The sequence below is a fragment of the Theropithecus gelada genome, chromosome 8, assembly GCF_003255815.1.
Source record: "Theropithecus gelada isolate Dixy chromosome 8, Tgel_1.0, whole genome shotgun sequence".
Classification (NCBI taxonomy): Eukaryota; Metazoa; Chordata; class Mammalia; order Primates; family Cercopithecidae; genus Theropithecus; species Theropithecus gelada.
In genome coordinates this window covers 104,245,507-104,261,999 of record NC_037676.1, presented here as the reverse complement: position 1 = coordinate 104,261,999, position 16,493 = coordinate 104,245,507, and the positions used below count along the sequence as shown (strand labels likewise).

General features: G+C 40.0%; 1 protein-coding gene across 5 annotated transcripts in view; it reads left to right on the top strand.

Moving 5' to 3' along the window:
- Positions 1 to 16,493, top strand: part of NCALD (neurocalcin delta) — a 446,402-nt gene that overhangs the window by 175,450 nt on the left and 254,459 nt on the right. The gene's annotated exons all lie outside the window — the stretch shown is intronic.

Genomic DNA, 16,493 nt, shown 5'->3' with positions numbered 1-16,493 from the left:
TGAGATTGCTGAAGGTGCTCTGGTTGCCTCTGTCAGCATGCTGCCTGGACACCTCCCTGCTCAAGGCTTTGAGTTCATTAGGTATATTTTCAATCTTCCAAGTTACTGTAGGTAACAATTATACCAAACATTTTGCCATTAAAAAACATGGGGCACCATTTTTCTAGTCTCCTATAATATTTTCCTCATCATTTTTTCTAGCCTCTGAAAACATATATATTGCAATAGGTTATAGTTATAATATATTGCCACCTGTGACCTATTCCCAAAACCAAGACCACCATTGGAAACGATTCTCCCAGAAGGAGGGCTGGCAGAGGTGTGTCTGCTTGGCATTGCCTACATGGCTTTGCCTAGTGCCTGAGGCCTCCAAAACCAAAGGGTGAGAGGAAGTTGGGTACCTAGAAGTGGAATGCTGCTGTACTAAAAACTATACACTGTAGTGTTTAGTACTTCTGGGTACCTATTGCCATCTGAGTCAACTCTGCTGTTGAACAAATAACCTTAAAATGTCAGTGGCCTGTTACAGCTACAAGAGCTTGTTTCTAGTCTATGGGACTGCAGGTCATCTGAGCTTGGTTGGGCTTGGATTCAGGCTGTGGGCTTAGATCAGGTCTGTTCCATGTGGCTCATTCTTCTTGGACCAACAGGCTACTCAGGAATTCTCTTCTACTGCAATGTCAGACCTTCAGTAGGAACAAGTGGAGGGAGACAATGTCTTTTGTAGCCCAAGCTCAGACTTTGTTCACTGTACTCTGCCCACATTCCATGGGCCAAGGAGGTCTCTTAGCCAAGCATAACCTCAGTGAGGCACAGATATACATTCTGCTTTTAGTGGGAGTGACTACAAAATCACACAGCAGAGGGAGGGCTGACAAAATGGAAAGATAATGCAATCTATTATACCTATCCTGCTGCATAGGAAGGCTCTCTGAGGGTCTGATGGTCTCTTAAGAAGACGTCCAGTGAATCTTCTTGCTTTTGGCCCCAACAAGATTTCATTACTGTTGTCTCTTTTCACATTTCCTACTTTTAGAAATGCCTGGTCCTGCTAATTCCTGAGCCATTTGGGGATTATGCAATGTAAATCTGGTTGCTTCTTGGCTTTCCGGCTACCGCCTTAGGATTCATATTTTCAGGTTTGTTGAGTCAGTCACCACTTGCCCATCTGCTTTCCAGCTTCCAAAATTTCATTACTGTTGTCTCTTTTCACATTTTCTTTGTCCTTGTGGGTTTATGCCTGTAATAAAATCCCTTTACTGTCATTTTTGTAGGGTTTGGGGAGAGAGCAAGGCTAAATGCATTTTTCAATCCATCATCCTGCCAACCTGGCTCTTTCTTGACACCTGAATGATCAGCCGCCTTTCCCTCTCAGCTGCTCCGGCTTTAATTACGTGCTGCTCAGAGCCCCTTGTTGCCCGGTGACAACCAAGTGGAAGAACTTTCATGAAGTGCCTGACGGATGATGACTCACCTCTCAGTCTGGATGGTTGTTGGAACACAATGTCGGCTGCAGAATAACCGTTTCTGACTCAATGTTGTGTCCACAAACACAAATTTTGAGAAACCAACCACCTCTTCAGAGTTTTGAATACATAGTATCACCTGATCTGTTTTTTTAAAAATCTCAACCTGGGGCATAAGGATCATTCAATTGCTGGATTTTCTTAAGTTAAATTGCAAAAGAATACAAAACATAACCACTTGGTCTATTTGGATGGCCTTCAGTTATTTTCTATCAGGCCATTGGAAATGATGGGGCTGGGAAGGATACTCTGTACCTGATAGTTTGATCAGCTGTTTAGTGTCTTTCAAATGTGGATTGACCATTGGAGCTTACCATATGACAGAGGGGGAGGCCGAGTTCAAGAGCACTACCATAGTAATAACATTTATTCCTGACGTCGTTTGACCCGCAGCCTCTCAGCAATACTAGATTTATACTACTAGCATAGCAGGAGTTCTGCAGGTGAAAGCCATCTCGAAAATTAATGGAAATATTTTTGTAGTGCTATGGAGACAAGGACCTACAAGTTTATTTCCAAGCAGAGAAAGAAGAGAGACTGACCTGTGATGATTAGTGAACCTTCAACCAGATAACTAGGGTTCAAATCCTGAGTCTGCGTCTTACATTCTGCATGACCTTGGGTAATTTTCTTGATCGCTTGGATGAGAAAACAGCTGTCTTTGCTCACCGGATTGTGGGGTAAATTAAAGGAGCAATGAAAGCTTTTTGCTACATAAAAGTTCTATTCAAATACAAGTTTTATTTGGGGATAATTATGAATATAAGTGGCTTACACATATAAGCAGTTCATTTTTATGCACTTTTTTATTACTTGGAACACGTGACTCCTAGCAAAATAAATGAACTCTATAAGATGTTTACTGTAAGATACACTTAACAAGAAGCACCTGATGGGCTCTTGGTACATGCCAGTTCCTGTTCTGAGCACTGTATACATAGTAAGTCATCTGAACCTCAGAACCACTCTATGAAGCAAGTTCTACAGATGTTATTATTACCATTTTAAAATGAGGGAAACTGAGGCCCAGGAAGCTAAGTAAGTTGCTGCAGCTCCTCTCGCTTACTAGTGGAGCCAGGACCTCCCCACAGGCAGCCTGGCCCTGGGTCTTCAGGGTAACCTCCGCCCTGCACTCTGGGGTTGTGGAATGGCCACCGTGCACATTTCCTATTCTTTTCAACTGTTCCTTTCTAGGCTGTTCTTCCTTTGATGGGACACAAAATGTTAATGTCTTCTGGGTTCTCGCTCAAGCTTTATTCTCATCTCAATACCCTCTTCCTGAGCATTTGCTACCTATCCATGGTTTTAATCACCATTTGTATGCTAGTGACTTCCACATCTGTGGCTAACCCTGGTCTCTCTCCTGGTTCCCAAAGGGATTATTCAACTGCTTACTAAGTGTCTTGCCTGGGATACATTAAAATCACCTCCAACTCCTCATATCTAAAGTTTTACTCCCGATTTTTCTTCCGATCCACTAAGCCTGCTCCTCAGTTTCTCAGCACCCTTCTCCTAGGTAGGTAGGAAGAGTGCTGAGATCATCCTTGGGTCTCCTTCTTCTTCACCTCCTATATCCATGCAGCCCATATCTAAGTCCTGTCAACTCGGTCACCTAAATAGCTCAACACTGTCTGTTTCTTTATATCTTGGGCCAAAACCCTAGTCCAGGCCAGGGCCATCTCTTATCTAAATTATGGCAACATCTTCCCCAAACAGTTTCCCTGCCTCTAGTCTTGTAGTCCTTCAGTAGTTATCTCACATTGCAGCCAACAGGACTTTTTCAAGATATAAAACTCGTCACATATTTTCCTACTTAGAACTCTTCAAGGACTCCTAATGACCTTAGATAATGGCCAATTTCCTCAATTTCCTTAACTTGGCTTCCAAGACTGGCCATAACCTGGCCACATCCTACTGCTTTAACCTCAGACTTCAACACAGTTTTTCCTAATCTTTTTCTACAGCCATCATAAACTTCTTTCAGCATCTCTATGCACCTCTCTCTCACCTCGGGAGCTTTGCACGTGAAGCTGTTGCGTTTGCCTAGAACAGTCTTAATCCCTCACCCACTACACTTTTATGTCTAGCTCCTTGTCATCCTTCAGGCATTAACTGAAAGTGAAAACTTTTTCTGGGAAGTCTTCCTTGACTTTTCTATCCTTTGTTAAGTGCCTTATACGAGAGGGCTTCAGAAAGTTCATGGAAAAATGGAATTAAAAGAGAAAAAAATATAAACTTGATTTCTCAATATAAACTTCATCAAGGTCAATACAACTTTGTAAGTGATGATATCAGCTGTTTAGTCCATCCCTAAGTAACTGAGGGTCCTGGGAATTTAACCATGTAAATGCAGTCTTTTTTACATTATTAACTGAAAATGGGGCCCTTTAATAATTTTTTTAAATTAGGGAACAAAAAGAAGTCAGGAGCCAGATCATGATTATAAGGTGAATGCCTAATTATTTCACATGAAAACTCTCACAAAATTGCCCTTATTTGATGAGAGAAATGGGCAGGAACATTGTCATGGTGGAGGACTCTCAGGTGAAGTTTTCCCAGGCATTTTTCTGCCAAAGCTTTGGCTAACTTTCTCAAAACACTCTCATAATAAGCAGATGTTATCATTCTTTGGCCCTTCAGAAAGTCAACAAGCAAAATTCCTCTAGCATCCCCAAAAAACTTTTGCCATGACTTTTGCTCTTGACCAGTCTACTTTTGTTTTGAGTGGACCACTTCCACATCTCCGTAGCCATTGCTTTGATTGTGCTTTGTCTTCAGGATTGTGCTGATAAAGCCATGTTCCATCTTCTGTTAGAATTCTTTGAGAAAATGCTTCAAGATCTTGACCCCACTTGTTTAAAATTTCCATTGAAAGCTCTGCTCTCGTCTGCAGCTGACCTGGGTACAATAGTTTTGGCACCCACTAAGTGGAAAATTTGCTCAACTTTAATTTTTTAATCAGAATTGTGTAAGCTGAACCAGTTGAGATGTCTATGGTGTTGGCTATTGTTTGGGTCATTAATTTTCAGTCCTCTTCAATTAGGGCACAAACAAGATTAATTTTTTTTTTTTTTTTTTTGCAAATTGATGTGGATAGTCTCCACTGTGGGCTTTGTTTTCAATGTTATTTCATTCCTTCTTAAAATGTATTATTCATTTGTAAACTGCTGGTTTCTTTGGGATATTGTCCCCATAAACTTTTCATAAAGCATCAATGATTTCATCATTCCTGCACCCAACATTCATCATAAATTTGATGTTTGTTCTTGCTGCAATATTAGTGTAATTCCTGTTGCTCCGATAGGGCTCAATTGAAAATGATGTCTTATCCTTTTTAGTAACTCAAACTAGATACCATTCTGACATATTATAAAAAGTTAGTATGAGTTTATTTTGGTACAAAAAAATTGAGCTCCATGCATAGTTTTTAAAATAATATGCATTTTCCATAAACTTTTTGAAGACTCAGTTGTACCCTTACGTGACACTTACTATAATGTATTGCAATTGCTTTCTTACTTGTCTGTCTCTCTGGCGACATTGTGAATTCCTTAAAGGCAGGCTCCATGTAGGTCTAGCCCATCATCGCATCCCCTGAGATTAGCACAATGTTTGGCACATAACAGGAGTTCAATAATCATTTATTGAATATTTAAATAATGTTATATAAAAACATCAAAGATTGCAAATTACCCTATTCTCAAAATAAGACCCCCAAAAATTCACGCTTTGTTTTTTTTCATAGATCACTAAGTGAGAAGGCAAACTGAAGACAGAGCTTTGCTTTATTCAAGACATTGGGAACCAAAAGAAAGTAAAAGGCAGATTTTCCTCCATCTCTTTTTCAGAAATTCTGATGCCCTATTAACTGGGATGCTTGCGCTCCTAGGGAAGCGATAATATGAGGAGACAAAGGTAGATGAGGTGGGAGGGCTTCTGGAGGATGTTTCTAAATGCTTTGTGCCTGCAGAAAAAGGAGAGCATTGAGAACCTTTTTCTAAATGGAACAAAGGATGTGAGTGGCACACCATTTAGCCTCGTTGACTAACTCTTCAAACACTAAAATTCTTGCCTGGCAGGAGATAGGTTCTCTAGAAGCTTAGGAACCTTTGAAAGCAGGGATTGAGGACAATGTCTGGACTAACGTTGGCCATCATAAAACTTGTCTTCCACATGACACATCTATCAAAACCAAGCATTATCTGTCTTCAGTAGAAGATGCATTATTGGAGGGGACATGGGTTCACAGTGCCAGCCTAAGCATTTTTACCTAAACAGCTTATCTCATGCTCTTTTCTGTACTCACTGTGGTTTAATTTCCTCTGTATCAATCTCTTCATCCATAAGATGGAGAGTTTGGCTGATAGCAGCTCCAGTCATTAAATAGAGATGAAGTTCTACATGAGACCTTCTATTATTCTCTTACCTGTTTTCCATTTTCCTTTGAATAACTAGTCACGGTTTGTGATTATAAGCTTGTTGGCATTACTTGTTTACTCTCTGCTCCATTCCCCATTTTAGCCCCTGCCTCTCGTCGTCCTCCACCTTCATCTCCACCCACCATTGTAAGGTCCATGAGGGCAGGGACTGTGTCTATTTTGATCCTCTATCCCCAGAGCGTAGCATGATGCCTGGCACATAGTAGGGGCTCAATAAATGCTTGTTTGAAAAGTGGCTGGTTGAATGAACACCATCATGAGGAAAGTCATGCAGTGGCCCCCTGAGTTTTTGCATACATTACCGAGGCTCTCCAGAGAGCCTTGCTGGGGTTACTGATTTATTGTAACAGAGGAACAGGAAGAATAAGAAGGCCTCTTAACGGATGTCACGTAGGACACAAACATTGCTCTGATAGGCCAGCTGTTATTCCATCGATTTTATGTCAGTTGCTCTCTATTTTGTGTTCTGTCATACATCAGCCCCAACTGAAAGGAAAGGCTACCGGCTGGGATTTGAAAGATAATTTAATGAAGGGATTATTTATAGAGGTGTGGGCAAGAGCAGGGGAACCAGATGGGTTACTGAAGCAGGCAGGGACTAGCAGTAGTGAGAAGCTGTTGTTACTCTTGGGCCTGACAGGAAAAGCTGGAACCTGGGAGAAGGGAGGTGTGGACAGGGCCGTGGACAGGAGCCATCATTAAAGAGAGCTGCAGTCACCACTGGAAGCACATTGCTGGCAAAGGGGGAACAGGAAGAAATACTGCAGACTCTCCTCCTGCTCTTTCGTCTCCTGCATGGTCTCCAATTGGCACTGCCCAATGGGAAAAGGGATCTCAGGTATACATGTATAGGGCATAGAGGTCAGCTTTCTGGGGTACTGGAGGGCAGAAGAAAAGCTAGCATGTGCCGTTACTATTAGTGATTTTCTCTTTGCAAAGAGAGGTGCTTGTGATCAAGTTCATGCTGCTCACAGATACTCCAGTCAAGCAGGCACCTGCTGTTCCTTGACTTCAGTTTACAGCATCTCTCTGTTTTCTTGCTTCTCTGCCACTCTCCTTTCTACTGTTCTTTATATGTCTTGCATTCAGACTCTTCCAGAGAAAATCTGACGGTGTCACCCTCTGGTATTGGTCAGGGTACACATAAGCAGCCTGTAAAAACTACCTTCAGGTGAGGTACCTGTCTCTGGTCCAGTTAAGCAGGCTGGTCTTGCCCATGATAAAGACTCTCAAAAAGGGTGATGGGTGACCAACTCCTCAGAGGAAACAGTCTGATTGGAAGTCACCTTGCATGACTTGTCTGGTACATTGTCATCCTCACTTCCACTCCAGTGGTGACCATCCTCCCATATGAAGGATAATAATATCAATACTAGGCTGCTGGAAGGGACTAGCTAATGCTCACTATTAGAGTAATGCAGGACAAGTTGCCCGTTTTTTTTTTTTTTTTCCCCCTCTTTCTTTCTTTTTTGAGATGGAGTCTCGCTCTGTCGCCCAGGCTGGAGTTCAGTGGCGTGATCTCGGCTTACTGCAAGCTCCGCCTCCCAGGTTCATGCCATTCTCTTGCCTCAGCCTCCCAAGTAGCTGGGACTACAGGCGCCCACCACCATGCCCGGCTAATTTTTTGTATTTTTGTAGAGACAGGGTTTCACTGTATTAGCCAGGATGGTCTTGATCTCCTGACCTCGTGATCTGCCCGCCTCGGCCTCCCAAAGTGCTGGGATGAGAGGCGTGAGCCACTGTGCCCAGCCAACAAGTTGCCCCTGTTAATTAGATTCACCAAATGTGCCCAGCACTGGTGGGTCTTCTCAACGTGATGCCTTTTCAGCTCTCCCTCCTGCTCCAGGAGTGACTGGGATATCTGTCATGCCCCAGATATTGTGTTCAGGGTCTGTGAGCTGGATTTCTTCTGCTTCTAATCACAATAGCCATAGTCATTTGTATTCATAGAAAGTAAATGCCTCTGTCAATGAGGTTCCTGATAAGAGGAACAGGGAATAATGCCTTTTTAGTCCTAATCAGCCCTGTAAAACCTCCTGCAAATAGGAAAGGATTGTTTTCTGGCATTTGAGATTGTGCTAAAAATTGAATTTAAAAAAATGATAGCAACTGGTTGTTGGTGAAGTTCTAGAATGGCAGCCTTGGGGGGTGGCAGGGATGCTTTTCTCTTCGAGTGCCTATTCTTCCTGGATGGGGAGTCTCTTTTGTGCCATCTGCTTCAAAAGCAGTCAGTGCGGCAATCCCAGAGTACTTACTGTGCCATTGCAAACCATTTCTCAGTTTCAGAACCCCACCCCCACCGCCACAATGTTTGGTTCTCTGTACACACTCTTCGCTTCCCCCTCCAGAACACACTTCCCCTTTGCCTTCATCTTGCAGAATTCTCATCTTTCCAGTCCCAGCTCAAATGCCCCTTCTCATGACATGGTGCTTAGGGAAGGAGGCTCTGCCGTCAGCCACTTGCATGTCATATCTAGTCCACCACTCATCAGCTGGCTCTTAATTTCTTCATCTTTAAATATGAGATGGTAATTGGATGAAGCTGTATGTCACAGTGGGTAAGCATGTGAATGTTAGAGCCAGATTGTTAGGTTTCAAATGCTGGCTCAACCACCTACTTGCTATGTGACCTTGGGAAAGCTAATGAACCTCTCAATGCCTCGGTTTCTTGATTTATAAAACGGGGGTAGTAAGAAGTATACAATTTTGTTGTGATAATTAAATAAGTTAATGAATGTTATACTTTATTATTCTCTATCTCACTCAGTTGTAAGAATTAGTTAGGTAAAACATGTAAGCATTTGGGATCATGCCTGCCCCAAACTCAGCTCTTCCTATGTTAATTGGGGTAGTTCTTATGTTCTGTTGTATTCTGTTTGTTATTGCCCAACATGCCAGCAAGGGTTTGTGCCTCCTCTGTGTTCTCCTAGTATATTGATTATACCTCTAATAGTATTTTTCATACTGAATTATCATTGTTTGGATTCTGTTTTCTCTATTGCACTGTGATCTCTTCACAGGCAAGAACAGATCATTAGTAAATAGTTGATATTCATTAAAATGAAAAGTTTGCATAGCACAGAAACATTTCTGGCCTCAAGATTGGTGTTGAATAGCTTGTCTGTGAAGTTCTTGGTGCAGCAAGAGGCCAGCAGCAGATGGGTTAATACTCTTTCAGTGCATCTGCCTCTCCTCATTGTCTCTTATGGTTTACCAAGTGCAGTCAGAACATGAGTTCTAGTTCTGAGAGTGGGTGTCACCTATTCTTTAGATAAGCTATATGCAGTGTTGGAAATGAATGATGTTAAGTGAGACTTGGATTCTCTCCTTTTCACTTCACTTTAAATAAAGTGCTTGGTTTCAAATGTAGGTTTCATCCCCTTGACTCCAAATGGAATTATGCCACCATAAAGAACTGTTTGCTCTGTAAAAAGATGACTCATTCAGGTGATGGCTAACCAAAATTCTGGGGAAAAAAGAAAAAGAAAATCATAATTTACCACTTACTGTTTTTGGTTTTCCTTATGCAACCAGATATATACCTTTTTCTAATTTGAAGCCATTTGGCTTGTGCTTGTGAGATATTAATGACTGTAAAGAGCTGATATCAAACAATCATATATTTGAAATTGCTGTAGTTAAGGCTGATGGTGCTTTTCGTTATCACCCCATGTCAGCCTGTCATCCCTACTTCCCCATAAATATTTTTGCAGGTGCCTTCATATGACAAATGTACCACAAAATACACAATATGAGCCCTTGTTTGTCTTATTAGTTGGAAAGATGCACAGAAGTTATTTTTGGAATCTTGTTCATAAGTTTATGTTATGCATGAGAAGAATCATAAACTCTAGTTTATATATGTATAGTGAATGAATGAATGTTATATTAGATTTCTGATTCAAAGTGGTCTCTGTCAGGCTGGTACTGATACTGGTTCATGGCCTGTTAGGAACCAGGTTGCCCAGGAAAAGGTGAGCAGCAGGCAAACCAGCATTACCTACTGAGCTCCTGTCAGATCAGCAGTGGCCTTGGATTCTCATAGATGGCGTGAACCCTATTGTGAACTATGAATGCGAGGGATCTAGGTTGAATGCTCCTTGTGAGAATCTAATGCTTGATGATCTGATTATCTGAGGTGAACAGTTTCATCCTGAAACCATGTCCTCCTATGCCGGTCCTTGGAAAAATTGTCTTCCAGGAAACAAGTGCCTGGTGCCAAAAACGCTGGGGACCGCTGGTCTATGATAGAGAAACACAGACAAGTTTTGTTGTTTAAAATGTCTTATAGCCTAGACTGCAGAGGGAAATTTATCTGATGAAATGTCTCCATTACATTTGTTATTATTTCAGGTTAGATTAAAATCTTAGCTGTGTTGGGTGTTTTCCTTGGTGAAAAGTTGGTATTTACCTTCTTCTTTAAAAAATCCTTTTAATAAGCATTACTAATTTTATCTTAAAATTATTTTATAGCTTTGATGGTGGGTTCTATCAACTCCAGGTCCTATTTGGAAGCCTGTGGAGCCATCTAAATGTGTTAGCTGTAGCAAGGGCAGATTTAGCTGTTCTGTGTGGTGCACCTTTGGCTTAGAAACCACTCAGTTTTATTCTGTTTTTTTTTTTTTTTCATTCATTGGCTGAGCAATTAGGCTCTGTGCAGTTTATCCAACATGTTGTGATGCTTTGTGTCTTTTGTCTAAACCTAGAGCTTGTCTCCTTCTGGGTTTATATTGTCTGTTGGCTTAACAGCTGTGTTCATTGTACTGTGTTTGCCCTCTGAGTTTCCCAAAACCTGCTGTGCCAGCTGCTGTTTGTATAGGCTCTGTGGGGGAAAAAAAGCCATCACACTGAAAATTAAACAGATGTGGGAGCTCTATCCAGATTCAAATATCTAGTGCTGTTTGGTATATTTCTACTTTACCTGTTGGTGTCATCAGTTGATGGGGACATGTTGAGGCTATCTAAAATGGACTCCTCTTTTGCTTCCATACACATTTCCTCTGATGGATGATGAATTACTGATTGTTATATAGGTCCACACAAGGGTGTCACTAAATTTTCTTGGTTCACTTCAGTGTTTATGCCCCTTAGTCAGTAAGTTCTTATCAATATCTAACCCAATTTCTTCCTATTGCCACCTAAGGGAATCAGTTTTCCTTGGATCTTTGCTCTAATAATTACTTTTCTAAAAGTATTTGAGATTCATTTCTACATGCTGCATCCAGAACATTCTTCTAGGTATTCCTCTTCTCAAAATTGCAAATGGAGCAAAATTCACGATGCTTAAGATGTGGACAAATGTTCAAAGAAGTACAACTTTAACCTTGAATATATGTGATTAAGAAAATAGGAATAAAGACAGGCTAATTGCCACTCTCTTAAAAGCAGCTCTTAAGCTCTGAGTTGGCTCTCAGAGATTTTGGTCTTTTATAATGTGATGAGAAAAGCACCCATGGGCTTTAAAGGAAGACTGACCTATGGTCACATGGCCACTTACTAGCTGTCGGATCTTAAGGCTATTATTTAACTTCTCGGAATCTTTTAATAGTAGTGGCCTCATGGAACTGTTGGGAGGATCAAAAGACATTATCAGATAGAAGATACCTCACCAATGGTAGGCATTCCACAATGCTCCTTTCTCTCTGCCAGGTTTGTCAATGCAATGTGACTGTTATGTAATATGTTGATAAGTACACTGAATTTAATTATTATAAAGTTTCATTAATTACATCAGAATTTGTAGCTATTTGGATAGGGTTGAGCTGAAGTTTATTTATTTATTTTTACTAAGAAGAAAGGATTAGCCAAGCAAATTTTTCTGTCAGCCAGAATGGAGATAAGAAGAAAAATTAAGCTACTTAAAGCTTTTAGAAACTCCAATTTGCAGATAAAGAGAAAGAATTAATTAAAAACAATCATTATCTAAGTCATTGAAAGGATTGGGGAGACAACCTACTTAGTAATGCTTGCGTCTGGTTCATGTACAATTGGCTTCTGTGTGATTTACAAAGGTGTGCCTCATTAAAACTCCTCTATATTTCAGACATCTTATCAATTAAGATATGCTTTCATTCATTGAATCTGAATCTGTGAATTTCTCTAGCATTGAAAAAATGGAGCATTGAATAGAGGTAAAGTGCTGTCCATTGGTCACTAAAGCTGTGGGAAAGATCTTCATTCACTTGTACTGATTTATACTGTCACTGCAATTCCTGTTTCCTATGCCTCCATTAATTTATCAGACATTTATTGAAAGACATCAAGGACTGTGGGCACTCATTGACTAAAGTAGAAGACTTTTTCTTCTGGCCTCAGGCTACAGAAATACATCTTGCCTTCCCTAATAGTGAAAGCGTGCTTTCTCCCTTTATAGGGAAATTCCAATCAGATCCACGCACTGATCGATCTTGGACTTAACAAGGTATTTAATAATGACATTTATTGCACATTATACTCCATCCTTTGAATGAATACAGATGAGGCAAGAATTAATTGTTTGATTTCCAATTGTGAATATAAGGAGAGCAAGCCCTTTGGCAACACCAGACAGATGCTGGTGATCACTTTGTAATTATCAGGGATATATGGGGTCATGTCCCTGTGCTCAGTACAGGTTGAGGGTCTGACCTCAGCTTCAGACTTGAGGATACACCATAGGTTATTATCGTTATTAAAACATTTTCTTGGATGCAATTATTCGTTGCATCTTTCTATTGCCACTTACAAGTTTTTACCATTATTTCTTTGTTTGTTGCATTATTAAGACATAGTTAGAAATAATAAGACTGAGATTATCCTACCCATCCTGATGCTACAATTTTGATCTTTTCTTCGCATTATTATCCAAATGTATGTGATATGAAAACTATAGCTGTTTATCTTGGAGAACAAGACTGTTACTAGACTCTGTAGGACATAATTGTTAAGAGCTCTGGCTCCGAGTCAGGCTGTCTGGATTCACATCGCCATGACTCCACTGAAGTACTATGTAACCATGGAGGACTTTCAAACCTCTGAGCTATGGCTTCAGCTTCTGTTAAGCGGGCATAAAAGTATATTCATAAGAGTATTATAAAGGTTAAATGCAAAATAGCACATGAGTTTTCAAATATGTATATATAATATAAAATAAATAGTAGTGATTTATCATTACAACCAGAAGTCTAATGAGCCAGATATTCTTATGTCAAAATGAGAAAATAATGGATTCTTGAAACAATTGCTTATTGAGTTCATTAAAATTTAGGATGGATTATTAAGCAGAACGTTTATCAGAATCTTTGGAAAGAGAGAGAAGCAGTAGGGGCTCATAAAAAACAAGTAATGGCACATCATGGTTAGAGCAGGAGCATGCATTAGGCTTGAAGTCTGGATTTCAGAAACATCTTTCCTAAGTCTTTCATAGTAACCTTATGGACAACTGAGAAGTTGGGGCTAATACGTGACTTGGGGACCATAGCTTTCAGTTATCTGTCTCAGTATTCTCCAGGACAACATTCTGTTTGTTTTCCTTTATCACACACCACAGATCTAATTATTTGGCTGATTAATTTTTTTTTATTGATTATTTGTCTCGTTAAAAGAATGTAAGCTCCATGAGGGCAGAAACCATGCCTGTCTTGATCACATTTGCATCCCATGACTTCATACAGGACCTAGCCCATAGCCAGCAATCCTCAAATATTTGTGGAATGATGAAGAAATGAGAAAATTCTTGGCTGGTCAAAAGGTGTGACCCTGTGAATTTCATTGCAGCACTATTCACAATAGTAAAGAAATGGAAATGACCTAAATGCCCATCAATGACAGATTGGATACAGAAAATGTGGTACATATACACCATGGGTCACAGAAAAGAACAAGGTCATGTTTTTTTGCAGGAACATGGATGAACCTGGAGGCCATTATCCTTAGCAAACTAATGCAGTAACAGAAAAACAAATACCACGTTTTCACTTATAAGTGGAGCTGAATTATGATAACTCATGAACACAAGGAAGGGAACAACAGACACTGGGGTCTACTTGAGGGTGAAGGGTGGGAGGAGGGAGAGGAGCAGAAAAGATAACAATTGGCTACTGGGCTTAGTACCTCGGTGATGAAATAATCTGTATAACAAACCCCCATGACACGCGTTTACCTGTGTAACAAACCTTCACATGTACCCCTGAACCTGAAATAAAAGTTAAAAAAGAGGTGTGACCCCAAGAGCAATGGATCCCTAGAATGATGTCTGTTTTAAAACATCACTTCTTTGTTAGGCTTTTCTTGGTTAGGATCATTTAATGGTTTATTAATTCACAGGAAAACATAGAAGGCTTGCTAGTCATCTCTGTGGATGCCAGAAGTTGGAAGATGTAGCTAATATTATAAAACAAAATTTAAAATTATCTCAATAAGCCAAACTACAAGTCAATAAGATTGAAGGAATTAAGAGGAAAAAATTAAATGCCTATGTTTATCAGATTTTTAAAACTCAGTTTCCCAGATAGGATACAAGAGACAAGGTCCAGCGGGAGATCATGTGGAAGAGAGTTGGATTTTAACTGGCCACACAATAATCTGAGCTTAAAACACTATATCATGGTAGATTTTTAAACATAAACCTACCCTAGACCAGTGGTTCTCAACCTTGGCTGCATATTAGAATCTCCCAAGGCACTGGTAAACAAACAAACAAACAAATAAAAAATACCTCGCCATCAGAGATTTTGACTCTGTTTTGGGAAAGATCTGAATATTCTGATATATTAGCAAGTCTAATGGGGTTAAGAACCTCTACTCTGACTTTGCCCTTACCAATAACTATATACCTTCTATAATCTGTTGCTAGCATTCTACTTTCTGATTATTACCTTCTATATTTCTAAATAACTCCACTGCAACATTTTTTTGCCTTCTGGGACCTCTGATCCATTGACTTTGCCACCTCTTGGCTATTTCTCCCTTCATTTCCCCATTTCTCTTCATGGTTCCATTCTAGTAGTCCCTGCCTTGCACATGCCTTCAGTACCTCCCCTCCTCACCTGACAAGTCCTAACCATGATTAGTAAATCTAAGAGAGACTGAATGTGATTGGAGAAAAATATGCAAACTTGCTGATTGGTCTTACTGAAAATTCATGACTGCAAATGTCAAGTAGAAAATGCCATGTTAGAATCCTACTAAATCTCCTTAGTCAATTTACTCTCATTCTTGTAGATAATTGTTGCACCCTTCTTCTCTCCCAAACCTGAAACCAACCCCTTCCTCACTCTCAGCTGATGGCCTTGCCTCCCTCACGGAGATGAGGCAATCAAGGAACTTCCACAGATTCCTGCTACAAAATCTATTCACCTCCCTGCTTCTGGCCCTGTGCCCTCTTCCCTCCTGTTAACTGAGATGAATCATCACTGCTCTTACTAAAGCCAGCACTTCTCATATGCCCTGCACCTGCTCTCTTACTTAGGCCTTGGCTTCTGCAATTGGCTGTGAATCACCACTGCTTCATTGATTTTCCTGTCTTCCCTGCATCATATCCATTGTCTTACGTAGTATGATGTCTTCCATCTTTAAAAAAAATATAAAAAGAATCTCTTGATCCTATAAGCTAGAGCTCAATTTCTCTGTTCCCCTTAATGGCAAAAGAGTTGTCCGGACTCATCATATCTACTTCCTCTCCTTGCTTTCTCTCTGCAACCCACTCCACTCAGAATTACCTCCCCACTGCTCCACCAAAGACTTTGTCCAGGCCCCCAGTGACCTTGACATTACCAGACTCCAGTGATCAGTTCTCAGATCTCATCCTGCTGAACTTTTCAACAGCATTTGACACCATGGATTATTCCCTTTTTGTTCTTTATTTTCCTTTACCATTTTAACCACTTGTTTTCTATTGTAAACTATAAACTCTTTAGTTTTATGCTAGGGCCATCAAAATCTTATCTGGCCGGTTCATTTTATAAAAAGAATATTTTAGCATCCTACTTAAACTCAACTTTCATTTTCATGTCTTTTGCTATCAAATTTCCTTAGGATGTAAATAAAATCTTATCTTTTAGGTCAGCGCTTAGGAATTGTTTGCTAAATTCCAGATTAACTGTGGAAACCTGGTTTTTGGAGTATCTATTCCCCTGTCTCCTACTTCATCATTATATATTAATTGTCTGAAATTTCTTACCTATGTTTATTTTTTTACGTTGTAATTTTCACATTTTGTCTTGCTATTGTTAATTTTGCCTTTTTGATGTAGAGGCTATTCCTTTGTCTTAAATTTTTCTAACTATTCCCACTTCTTTCTCTAGCGCATCTGCTTTCAGTTGTCTTTAATTCTTCTTGTGATCTTTAATTTGAGACTTCTTTGACAAGTTTTTTATATATAGTCTCTTACTTTTAAAATGTTTTTCTTCTTCCCAGCCAGCTTACCCCACTGTTCTTTGGTGATATTTTCACTTATTTTAGTTTTGCCTAAGTCTGAGGAGGATGGCCCAAGTTGATTCTTATCTTCTCTTTGTGTATTTAAATTTTATCTCTTCTTTTTAGTGGCAGC